This window comes from Arachis ipaensis, chromosome B1 (genome assembly GCF_059453495.1).
Source record: "Arachis ipaensis isolate K30076 ecotype BB chromosome B1, ASM5945349v1, whole genome shotgun sequence".
Classification (NCBI taxonomy): domain Eukaryota; kingdom Viridiplantae; phylum Streptophyta; class Magnoliopsida; order Fabales; family Fabaceae; genus Arachis; species Arachis ipaensis.
Genome location: NC_142436.1, coordinates 23,431,751 through 23,444,580, shown reverse-complemented (window position 1 = coordinate 23,444,580; position 12,830 = coordinate 23,431,751). Strand labels below are relative to the sequence as shown.

General features: G+C 36.7%; 1 non-coding gene across 1 annotated transcript; it reads right to left on the bottom strand.

The window, feature by feature from the left end:
- Positions 1 to 8,189: 8,189 nt before the first annotated feature.
- On the bottom strand, positions 8,190 to 8,297 carry LOC148575964 (small nucleolar RNA R71). Its single transcript, XR_015903446.1, has one exon. It is a non-coding gene; the product is annotated as a small nucleolar RNA R71 (small nucleolar RNA).
- Between the last annotated feature and the right edge of the window lie 4,533 nt (positions 8,298 to 12,830).

Genomic DNA, 12,830 nt, shown 5'->3' with positions numbered 1-12,830 from the left:
TTTCAAGTTTAGATTTTATAAATATGTTTTCTTCAATGATGTCCAAAACACATTCAGTTTCCTTCACCTTTTCTTTTAAAAATTCATTTTCATCTCTTAACACATCTCTTTCAGATCTGCATTCATTGTATTTATCAAGCAGTTTTGATGTGTTTAAAGTGAGATCATCAATAATAGCATGCAAGTCCTCAATGGTCAAATCATAATAGTTTACCTCATCAAGATTGTTGTTTCCAGCCATGAAGCAGTCTTTGTCATCTCCTTCAGATTCTTCTTCTTCATTTGAGTCATTCTCAAGATCCTCCCAAGCTGCCATGAGTACTCTCTTCCTTTTCTTCTTTCCTTTGTCCTCTTTTTTGAGCTTTGGACAGTTTAGGTTGAAGTGTCCAGCCTCCTTGCAGTGATGGCACGTCACTTTGCTCAAGTAAATCTTGTGTTCCTTTGAACTTGAACCTTTGTATTTGCCCTTGTTCTTCATCATCCTTCTAAATCTCCTAGAAAAAACAAAAGCTCGTCATCTGAAATACCATCACTAGACTCACTCTCTTTCGGTTCTATTTGTGACTTGAGGGCTATTCCCTTTTTCTTTGAGTCTGTGTTTGTGTGTGTGGCTTCATAGGCAAGGAGTTTTCCTCTCAGCTCATCATAGGTTATGGGACTTAGGTTGTTACTTTCGGTTAGGACAGTGGCAGTGGTTTCCCATTCTTTTATGAGGCTTCTAAGGAGTTTTCTCACCAAGGTTTGTTCTGCATAGTTTGTACCCATAGCATCAAGGTTGTTGATTATGATTGAGAATCTCTCAAACGCTTCATCAATGATTTCTCCATCCTTCATGCTAAACATCTTTTCATAGCATATCAATCCTCGTTTCTTTGACTTATTTAGTGTTTTCGTGTGTAACCTGGAATTTTTCCCAGATTTCTTTGGCTGTCTTGCATCTAGACACCTTCCGGTACTCTTCAAAGCTAATAGCATAGTGAAGAAGGTTGATTGCTTTGGCATTCAGCTCTATCTTCTTCTTATCATCTTCATTCCATTCAGTTTCTTCTTTTGGAGTCACCACTCCATCAGCACTTGTTTTTGTTGGGATCTTGGGACCGCTCACAACAATATTCCATATGTTGTAGTCAAGGGATTGGATAAAAATCCTTATCCTTTCTTTCCAGTAGGAGTAGTTCTTCCCGTTGAAGAAAGGTGGCCGGTTGTTTGACTGGCCTTCAGTGAGGGTGTAGGCAACTGTGGTTGTGCCTAAGTTGTTCGCCATTGGATCTTTGCTCCAAGCGGTTAAGCTTGATTCTTGAGACCTTAGCTCCTGATACCAATTGAAGGTTGTGGTAGGCTTAGAGAAGGAGGGTTGAATCTATGCCTTCCTTTTAGTTACTGTTATTACCCTTTTTAAACAAACTTTCAATTTAGGTTCTGTTTGAACTCAGCAGCGGAAATTTATGAGACAATTTATTTTTGTCTCATGAATATCAGAAAACAGAACTCAGCAGAGAACAGAAAAGCTAACACCAGCTTGTATCCTGATTCGGTTGCCTTGTGCTATGCAACCTACATTCAGTCTCCTCCACAACTATGGAAGAATTTCACTATAGTTAACAGTATTACATACACCAATTTCACAGGATTGACACAATCCTTTCATACTCAAGTTCTAACCTAACTTTACATTGGCTATGCTAATACCTAACTCTTCACTCTTAGTGCTCACCCAACTAAGAAAGGGGTACCTCACTGGTACTTGATACAAGACACAAACTTACCTAAAGAAATCTGAAAATAACTCTAGGCTTTTCTCTCAAGTGTATCACTCAGCCTCTTTCCACTCATTGGCTTTTACTTGAGCTCTCTCAATATGCCTTTTCACTCAAAAATTACAGAAAGATAAATATTGAAAAGAAAAATACAATCTGTAAAACATGAAGGATATTGACTTCTTCAACAGCCTCTTTGCTATGTGACAAACCAGATTTGCATGTCTCTGATTCAGTTCTTCATTTTTGGCGAAATTCTTCTTTGAAAGAAAGCACTGTCCAAGTAGAGGAACTTCTTCAGGGAACTCTTCACAGAACGCAACTCACCAAACTCTGGTTCTCTCTCCTTGCCTTCTAAATGAGTAGCAAGCTTCTTTTATCTCCTTGCATGTTGCTTGGTTCTGCTTCCAAGGTCAACACCTTGAGCCTTGAGCTTCACCAACCCACAGATTCACTTTTTCACATTAAACCTTAAAGTAGAAACTTTACTTCTGACTCCTTCATCTTGACCGAAAGCCTCAAAGCAATAACCATAGAAATCTTCTCATGGTCAACTTGATCTTAGCCATTGAGAAACTACTTAGTCCCCAAGTATCACTTGTGACCGTAGATGTGAAGCAGAATAGGGCAGAGAACAACTTTCCCTTGAATGCCATTTTCGGATATAGCAGAGAGTTGGGAAGAAGAGAAGAAGATCTGATGCATGCAAGATGAGATGGATTACCTTTAACTTAAGCTTGATTTGGTTTCGATTTTCTGTTTTAGCTTCTGTGCTTCATGCTTAAACTTTCTCTCTCTTGCTTCTTTGGTTACTAGCTTAGGGAAGAAGCTTTTTCTCTCTTTCTCTTTCTTACTTTTCTAAAGCTTTGATTTGACTTGATTAGAGAGTAGAGGAACGTTGCTTCTGGTAAGGCAAGATGGAGGGAATTAAAAATCAATTCGGGCTTGGATCGGGTTCTTCTCAAGTTCAGCCTGTTGGTGCCTTGCCTTGCTTCTTAGAAGACTTTTGCTTGAGATGAAAGACTTGGGCTTGTCTTTCTTACCATTCAGCCCATTAGCATATATCTTTTGTTTGATGTTGGGCTGCTGCAACACTTGTTTTTAGCCTGCATCACTTATCAAAAATAATCAAAACTAATTGGGTGATTAGCCCACTAATCAAATGTTTGTCATCATCAATTTTATTAATTAATTTCTTAACTCAACAGAGCTTTTTCTGTAAGCCCATAGTAGAAGATGTCTAGTTGCACCCACTCTGAAAATATTTCAGAGGGGCATTTCCTTAACATCCCTCTGTACCTCTCCCAGGCGTTATAAAGGGATTCATTATCCTCTTGTTTAAAGCCTTGGATGTCCAGCCTTAGCTGTGTCATCCTTTTTAGAGGGAAATATTGATTCAGGAATTTGTCTGATAACTGCTTCTATGTTCTTATGCTTGCTGTAGGTTGGTTATTTAACCACCTCTTAGCTTGATCTTTTACAGCAAATGGAAACAGTAATAATCTGTAGACATTCTGATCTACTTCCTTGTCACGTACTGTGTCAGTAATTTGCAAGAACTATGCCAGAAACTCAGTAGGTTCTTCCTGTGGAAGACCGGAATACTGGCAGCTTTGCTGCACCATGACAATGAGCTGAGGATTTAGCTCAAAACTGCCTGCTTTGATGGGAGGTATACAGATACTACTCCCATATGCAGCAGTAGTGGGATTACGATATGACCCCAGAGTCCTTCTGGACTGTTCATCTCCACTTAGATCCATGATGGAGAAAGGAAAATGATGTGGATTGTAAAAAAAAAATTATTTATTATTTTTTTTTGAATACCGAAAATTAAAAGGAAAATAAAATAAAATAAAATAAAAAAATTAACAATAATTTCAAAAATTATAAAAATAGATAAAAAGAAAATTGAAAATTAAAATAAGTAATTAATTAAAAAGATTTGAAAAAGGTATGATTTTAAAATTTAAGATTGGAAAAGATAAGATAAGATTTTGAAAAAGATATGATTTTGAAAATTTTGACCAAATCAACCGAATGAATTCGAAAATTATCAGCAATTAAAGGAAAGGATATATATATATATATATATTGAATTTTATGAGGAAAGAGAAGAACACACAAAAGACACAATACTTAAAATTTTTAGATCTAATGCTCCTTGTTTTTCAAAAATTTTGGAGGAAAAACACCAAGGAACACCAAAATTAAAAATTTTAAGATCAAAATACAAAGAAGACTCAAGAACACCTTGAAGACTCACAAGAACAACAAGAATAAAATTCAAAGACTCAAGAACATAAAAAGAACACCAAACTTAAAACTTTTAGAAAACTAAAAATAAATTTTCGAAAATTAAAGAAAAATAACAAGAGAACACCAAACTTAAAAGTTTGACACAAGATTTAATCAAAGAAAAATTATTTTTGAAAAAGTTTTAAAAGGAAGATACCCAATTACCAAGAACATAAGCACAACGCTCTAGCCAACTGAGCTATAAATTTAACGTGTTTTAAAAAAAGTATTTAATGTATATAAATTTTTTTGAATACTGATCATTTGAAAATGCACAAGAAAAATAAGAAAAGATACAGAACAGGAAAAACTAAAGATCAAACAAGAAAAATAGAAAGAACAACTTGAAGATAAAAAAAGAACAATGAACACAAATTCAAAAATTTAAAGGAAAATAAAAACATGCAATTGACACCAAACTTAAAATATGAATCTAAACTCAAACAGAAGACTCAAAGAAAAATTAAAAATTAATAAAGAAAATTAAAAGTTTTTTGAAAGAGTTTTGAAGAGAAAATAAAAGACTCTAATTTAATGACTCTAAATCAAAAAGATAAATTTTTCCTAATCAAAGCAACAAAATAAACCGTCAGTTGTCCAAACTCGAATAATCTCCAGCAACGGCGCCAAAAACTTGGTGTACGAATTGTAAAACACACTTTTCACAACTCGTACCACTAACCAGCAAGTGCACTGGGTCGTCCAAGTAATACCTTACGTGAGTAAGGGTCGGTCCCACGGAGATTGTTGGTTTGAAGCAAGCTATGGTTATTTTGTAATTCTTAGTCAGGAAATTAGTGATAAAAATGATTGGATTTATGAAGAGTAAATAGGATAAATTAAATAATACTTGTTATGCAGTAAGGGAGAACAGATTGAGGATTTGGAGATGCTCTATCTTCCGAATCTCTGCTTTCCTACTGTCTTCTTCTTCACGCACGCAGGTCTCCTTCCATGGCAAGCTGTATGTTGGTGGATCACCGTTGTCAATGGCTACCATCCGTCCTCTCAGTGAAAATGGTCCATTGATCCTTTTGCATCTATCACTACGCCCAGCACTCGTGAGTTTGAAGCTCGTCACAGTCATCCCATCCCAGATCCTACTCGAAATACCACAGACAAGGTTTAGACTTTTTGGATCTCAGGAATGGCCGCCAATAATCCTAGCCTATACCACGAAGACTCTGATCATGAACCAAGAGGCTAAGAGATACACACTCAATCTAAGGTAGAATGGAAGTGGTTGTTAGGCACGCGTTCATAGGTTGAGAATGATGATGAGTGTCACGGATCATCACATTCATCACGGTTAAGTACAAGCGAGTATCTTAGAACAGAAACAAGCGTGATGGAATAGAAAACAGAAGCAATTGCATTAATTCATCGAGACACAGCAGAGCTCCTCACGCCCAACCATGGGGTTTAGAGACTCATACCGTCAGAAATACAATATGAAACGTGTAAAATGTCATGAGGTCCATAGTAAGTCTCTAAAAGTTATTTTTATACTAAACTAGTAGCTAGGGTTACAGAAAATAAGTAACTAAGTGCAGATAGTGCAGAAATCCACTTTCGGAGCCCGCTTGGTGTATGCTTGGGCTGAGCATTGAGCTTTACACGTGTAGAGGCTTCTCTTGGAGTTAAATGCCAGGTTGTGGCCTGTTTCTGGCGTTTAACTCTGGTTTGCAACCTGTTTCTGGCGTTTAACGCCATAATAGGGTAAAGACTTGGCGTTAAACGCCAATTTGCGTCGTCAAAACTTGGGCAAAGTATGGACTATTATATATTGCTGGAAAGCCCTAGATGTCTACTTTCCAAAGCAATTGAGAGCGCACCAATTGGTCTTCTGTAGCTCCAGAAAATCTATTTCGAGTGTAGGGAGGTCAGAATCCAACAGCATCTGCAGTCCTTTTTCAGCCTCTGAATCAGATTTTTGCTCAGGTCCCTCAATTTCAGCTAGAAAATACCTGAAATTACAGAAAAATACACAAACTCATAGTAAAGTCCAGAAATGTGAATTTCAAATAAAAACTAATAAAAATATACTAAAAAATAATTAAAACATGCTGAAAACTACTTAAAACAATGCCAAAAAGCGTATAAATTATCCGCTCATCAGTTATTAAAAATTTTGAATTTCTTTATTCTCTTTTTCCAAAATAATTTTTCGAAAAATACAAAAAAAAAATAAAAATTAACAAAATTATAAAACCAAAAAAATTTTGTGTTTCCTGTTTGAGTCTAGTGTCAAATTTTAAGTTTGGTGTCAACTGCATGTTTTTAATTTTTCTTAGATTTTTGAAAATTCATCATGTGTTCTTCTTTGATCTTCAAGTTGTTCTTGATGATTTTCCTTGTTTGATCTTTGACTTTTCTTGTTTTCTGTTTTTTTTCATATGCATTTTCGAATTCATAGTGTCTAAACATAAATTTTTTTTTAAGTTTGGTGTCTTGAATGTGTTTCTTTTCTTAAAAATTTTCAAAAATATGTTCTTGATGTTCATCATGATCTTCAAAGTGTTCTTGGTGTTCATCTTGACATTCAAAGTGTTCTTGCATGCATTATTTGTTTTGATCTTAAATTCTTATGTCTTGTGTCATTTTGGTGTTTTTCTCTTTCTTCATTAATTCAAAAATAAAAAATAATATTTTTCCCTTATTTTACTCATAAATTTCAAAATTTTGGGTTGACTTAGTAAAAAATTTTCAAAATTTAGTTGTTTCTTGTTAGTCAAGTCAAAATTTCAATTTAAAAACTTTATCTTTTCAAATCTTTTTCAAAAAATCAAATCTTTTTCATTTTTCTTTCATGTTTTCCGAAATTTTTTTAATTTTCAAAATATTTTTCTTATTTTTATTTCATATTTTCGAAATCTTTACTAACATTTAATGTTTTGATTCAAAAATTTCAAGTTTGTTACTTTCTTGTTAAGAAAGGTTCAATCTTTAAATTCTAAAATCATATCTTTTAGTTTCTTATTAGTCAAGTCATCAACTTTAATTTTAAAAAATCAAATATTTTTAATTTCTTTTTCAAAATAAATTTCAATCATATCTTTTTCAAAACTTAATTTCAAAATCTTTTTCTAACTTCTTATCTTTTCAAAATTTAATTTCAAATCTTTTTCAATTAACCACTTGACTAGTTTGTTTTAATTTTAAAAAGTTTACTATTCCTTATCTTTTTCAAAACCACCTAATTACTTTTCCACTTCTAATTTTCGAAAACAACTAACCACTTTTTCAAAATTCTTTTTAATTAACTAAATATTTTAAATTCTAATTTTATTTTATTTCTTTTCTTAAAATTCGAATTCTAACTTAATTAATTAAATAAAAATAAAAATATTTTTCTTCTCCCTCTTTTCAAAATTCGAATACTCTCTCTCTCATCTCTTTCTATTTATTTAATTATTTACTAACACTTCTCTTCTACTCATAATTCGAACCCCCTCCATCTCTCTGTGTTCGAATTCCTCTTATTCTCTCTCTACCTCATTCTTCTATTCTTCTATTCTTATACTCACATAAAGAAATCTCTATACTGTGACATAGAAAAATCCTCTTCTTTTCTATTCTCTTCTTTTTCATATGAGCAGGAACAAGGATAAGGACATTCTTGTTGAAACTGATCTTGAACCTGAAAGGACTCTGAAGAGGAAGCTAAGAGAAGCTAAAGCACAACACTACAGAGAGGACCTTACAAAAATTTTCGAAAAAGAAGTAGACACGGAAGCCGAACCCAACAACAATGGTGGAGATGCAAGGAAGGTGCTTGGTGACTTTACTGCACCAACTTCCGACTTCTATAGAAGAAGCATCTCAATTCCTGCCATTGGAGCAAACAACTTTGAGCTTAAGCCTTAATTAGTTTCTCTAATGCAGCAGAATTTCAAGTTTCATGGACTTCCATTGGAAGATCCTCATCAGTTCTTAGCTGAATTCTTGCAAATCTGTGACACTGTTAAGACCAATGGGGTTAATCCCGAGGTCTACAGACTTCTGCTTTTCCCTTTTGCTGTAAGAGACAGAGCTAGGATATGGTTGGACTCACAACCTAAAGAAAGCCTGAACTCTTGGAAAATTTTGGCCAATGCCTTATTGGCCAAATTCTTTCCACCTCAAAAGATGAGCAAGCTTAGAGTGGAAGTCCAAATCTTCAGACAGAAGGAAGGTGAATCCCTCTATGAAGCTTGGGAAAGATACAAGCAATTGATCAGAAGGTGTCCTTCTGACATGCTTTTAGAATGGAGCATCTTATGTATATTCTATGATGGTCCGTTTGAATTGTCTAAGATGTCATTGGACCACTCTGCTGGTGTATCTCTTCATCTGAAGAAAATACCTGCAGAAGCCCAGGAACTCATTGAAATGGTTTCAAAGAACTAGTTCATGTACACTTCTGAAAGAAATCCTGTGAATAATGGGATGACTCAAAAGAAAGAAGTTCTTGAGATCGATACTCTGAATGCCATATTGGCTCAGAATAAAATATTGACTCAGCAAGTCAATATGATTTCTCAGAATCTGATTGGATTGCAAGCTGCATCCGGCAGTACTAAAGAAGCCTCCTCTGAAGGAGAAGCTTATGACCCTGAGAATCCTACAATGGAAGTGGTGAATTACTTAGGAGAATCCTATGGAAACACCTACAATCCTTCATGGAGGAATCATCCTAATTTTTCATGGAAGGATCAGCAGAAGCCTAATCAAGGCTTTAATAATAATAATGGTGGGAGAAATAGGTTTGGCAATAGCAAGCCTTTTCCATCATCTTCTGAGAAACAGACAGAGAATTCTAAGCAGAGCCTCTCTGACTTAGCAACCATATTCTCTGATCTATCTAAGACCACTCTCAATTTCATGACTGAAACAAGGTCCTCCATCAGAAATTTGGAGGCACAAGTGGGTTAGCTGAGTAAAAGAGTTACTGAAACTCCTCCTAGTACTCTCCCAAGCAATACAGAAGAGAATCCCAAAAGAGAGTACAAGGCCATAAATATACCCAGAGTGGCCGAACCTATAGAGGAGGAAGAGGCAGTGATTTCCAATGAGGAAGACCTCAATAGACGTCCACTGACCACTAAGGAGTTCCCTCCTGAGGAACCAAATGAATCTGAGGCTCATACAAGGACCATAGAGATTCCACTGAACTTACTGTTGCCATTCATGAGCTCTTATGAGTATTCTTCTTCTGAAGAAGATGAAGATATTGTTAAAGAGCAAGTAGCTCAGTGTCTAGGAGTAATCATGAAGCTGAATGCTAAGTTATTTGGTAATGAGACTTGGGAGGATGAACCTCCATTGCTCATCAATGAACTGAATACTTTGGTTCAACTAAAATTACCTCAGAAGAAACCGAATCCCAGAAAGTTCTTAATACCCTGTACCATAGACACCATGACCTTTGAGAAGGCTCTGTGTGACCTGGGGTCAGGAATAAACCTCATGCCACTCTCTATAATGGAGAAACTAGGGATCTTTGAGGTACAAGCTGCAAGAATCTCACTGGAGATGGCAGACAAATAAATAAAATAGGCTTATGGACTCGTAGAGGCTGTCTTAGTGAAGGTTGAAGGCCTGTACATTCCTGCTGATTTCATAATCCTAGACACTGGGAAGGATGAGGATGAATCCATTATCCTTGGAAGACCCTTCCTAGCCACAGCAAGAGCTGTGATTGATGTGGACAAAGGAGAGTTAGTCCTTCAATTGAATGAGGACTACCTTGTGTTTAAGGCTCAAGGATCTTCTTCTGTAACCATGGAAAGGAAGAATAAAAAGCTTCTCTCAACACAGAGTCAAACAGAGCCCCCACACTCAACTTCTAAGTTTGGTGTTGGGAGGCCACCATTAAGCTCTGAGTCTCTGTGAAGCTCTCTAAGAGCTCACTGTCAAGCTATTGACATTAAAGAAGCACTTATTGGGAGGCAACCCAATATTATTTAATTATATTTATTTATAGAAATTTGTTTTCTATTGCCATGTTATGTTTTCTTTAGGTAGATGATCATGAGAAGTCACAAAAACAGCTGCAGAACTAAAGCGAAATTAAAAACAACATCAAAAATAGCACACCCTGAAGGACAGGCTTACTGGCGTTTAAACACCAGAAATGGCAGACAGACTGGCGTTAAACGCCAGAAAAGGATGTATGGCTGTCAGGCTGTCTGGCCAGTGTTAAACGCCAGAATTGGCAGACAGACTGGCGTTTAACGCTAGAAAAGGGCACCAGCCTGGCGTTTAACGCCAGAAAAGGTAGCAGAGATGGCGTTTAACGCCAGAAATGGCACACAGAGGGCGTTTAAATGCTAGAAAGGTGCAGGGAGCAGAATTCCTTGACACCTAAGGATCTGTAGACCCCACAGGATCCCCACCTACCCCAACTCACTTTCTCTCCTCTTCATAACACTCTTCCCCAAATACCCTTGACCAATCACATCAATACCTCTTCTCCAAACATCATTCACCTATCAAATCCTACCCTCTTCCCCACAATCTCTTCACCACTCACATCCATCCACTACTCCCTAAAAACCCATCATAAAACCCCACCTACCTCACCATTCAAATTCAAAACATTTCCCTCCCAAACCCAACCCCTTTATACACGACTTCCCTCTCTCTCTCTTACCCTATAAATACCCCTCCTTACCACCTTCAATTTCACACATCATAAACACTTAAACCCCCTTTGGCAGAATCTAAAACACCCTTCTATCTCCTCCATTTCTTCTTCTTCTCCTCCTTTCTTTCTTCTTTTGCTCGAGGACGAGCAAACCTTTTAAGTTTGGTATGGGAAAAAGCTCTGGTTTTTGTTTTTTCATAACCATTAATGGCACCTAAGACCGGAGAAACCTCTAGAAAGAGGAAAGGGAAGGCAATTGCTTCCACCTCCGAGTCATGGAAAATGGAGAGATTCATCTCAAAAGTCCATCAAGACCACTTCTATGAAGTTGTGGCCAAGAAAAAGGTGATCTCCGAGGTCCCCTTCATGCTAAAAAAGAGTGAATATCCAGAGATCCGACGTGAGGTTCGAAGAAGAGGTTGGGAAGTTCTCACCAACCCCATCCAACAAGTCAGAATCTTAATGGTTCAAGAGTTCTATGCTAACGCATGGATCACTAAGAACCATGATCAAAGTGTGAACCCAAACCCAAAGAATTGGCTCACAATGGTTTGGGAAAAATACTTAGATTTCAGTCCGAAAACTGTAAGGTTGGCATTCAACTTGCCAATGATGCAAGGAGATCCTCATCCTTTCACTAGAAGGGTCAACTTTGATCAAAGGTTGGACCAAGTCCTCATGGACATCTGTATGGAAGGAGCTCAATGGAAGAGAGACTCCAAAGGCAAGCCAGTTCAACTGAGAAGGCTTGACCTCAAGCCTGTGGCTAGAGGATGGTTAGAGTTCATCTAACGCTCTATCATTCCTACTAGCAACCGGTCTGAAGTTACTGTGGACTGGGCTATCATGATCCATAGTATCATGATTGGAGAAGAAGTAGAAGTTCATGAGATCATATCTCTAGAACTATACAAGGTGGCTGACAAGCCCTCCACTTTGGCAAGGTTAGCATTCCCTCGTCTCATCTGTAACCTATTCAATTCAGCAGGAATTGTCATAGAGGAAGATATCCTCATTGAAGAGGACAAACCCATCACAGAAAAAGGATGGAGCAAACAAGAGAGCCCACTCATGGACCTCAACAAGAGCACGAGGAAGTCCCTCATCAAGAAATCCCTGAGATGCCTTAAGGGATGCATTTTTCTCCACACAACTATTGGGAAAGACTCAACACCTCTTTAGGAGAATTGAGTTCCAACATGGAGCAACTAAGAGTGGAGCACCAAGAGCACTCCATTATCCTCAATGAAATCAGAGTGGACCAAAAGGCCATGAGAGAGGAGCAACAAAGGCAATGAAGAGACATAGAGGAGCTCAAGCACTCCATAGGATCTTCAAGAGGAAGAACTAGCTGCCGTTACTAAGGTGGACCCGTTCTTTAATTTCCTTGTTCTTATTTTTCTATTTTTTGGTTTCTATGCTTTATGTTTTGTCTATGTTTATGTCTTTATTATATGATCATTAGTGTCTAGTGTCTATGTCTTAAAGCTATGAATAATTCCATGAATCTTTCACCTTTCTTAAATGAAAAATGTTTTCTGAAAAAGAAAAAGAAGTACATGAATTTCAAATTCTATCTTGGAAATAGTTTAATTATTTTGATGTGGTGGCAATACTTTTTGTTTTCTGAATGAATGCTTGAACAGTGCATATTTTTTATAGTGAAGTTTATGAATGTTAAAGTTGTTGGCTCTTGAAAGAATAATGAAAAAAGAGAAATGCTATTGATAATCTAAAAAATCATAAAATTTATTCTTGAAGCAAGAAAAAGCAGTGAAAAACACAAAGCTTGCGAAAAAAAAGAAAAAGAGAAAGAAAAAGAAAAAGCAAGCAGAAAAAGCCAATAACCCTTTAAACTAAAAGGCAAGGGTAAAAAAGATCTAAGGCTTTGAGCATTAATGGATAGGAGGGCCCAAAGGAATAAAATCCTGGTCTAAGCGGCTAAATCAAGTTGTCCCTAACCATGTGCTTGTGGCGTGAAGGTGTCGAGTGAAAAGCTTGAGACTGAGCGGTTAAAGTCGTGGTTCAAAACAAAAAGAGTGTGCTTAAGAACTCTGGGCACCTCTAACTGGGGACTCTAGCAAAGCTAAGTCACAATTTGAAAAGGTTCACCCAGTTATGTGTCTGTGGCATTTATGTATCCAGTG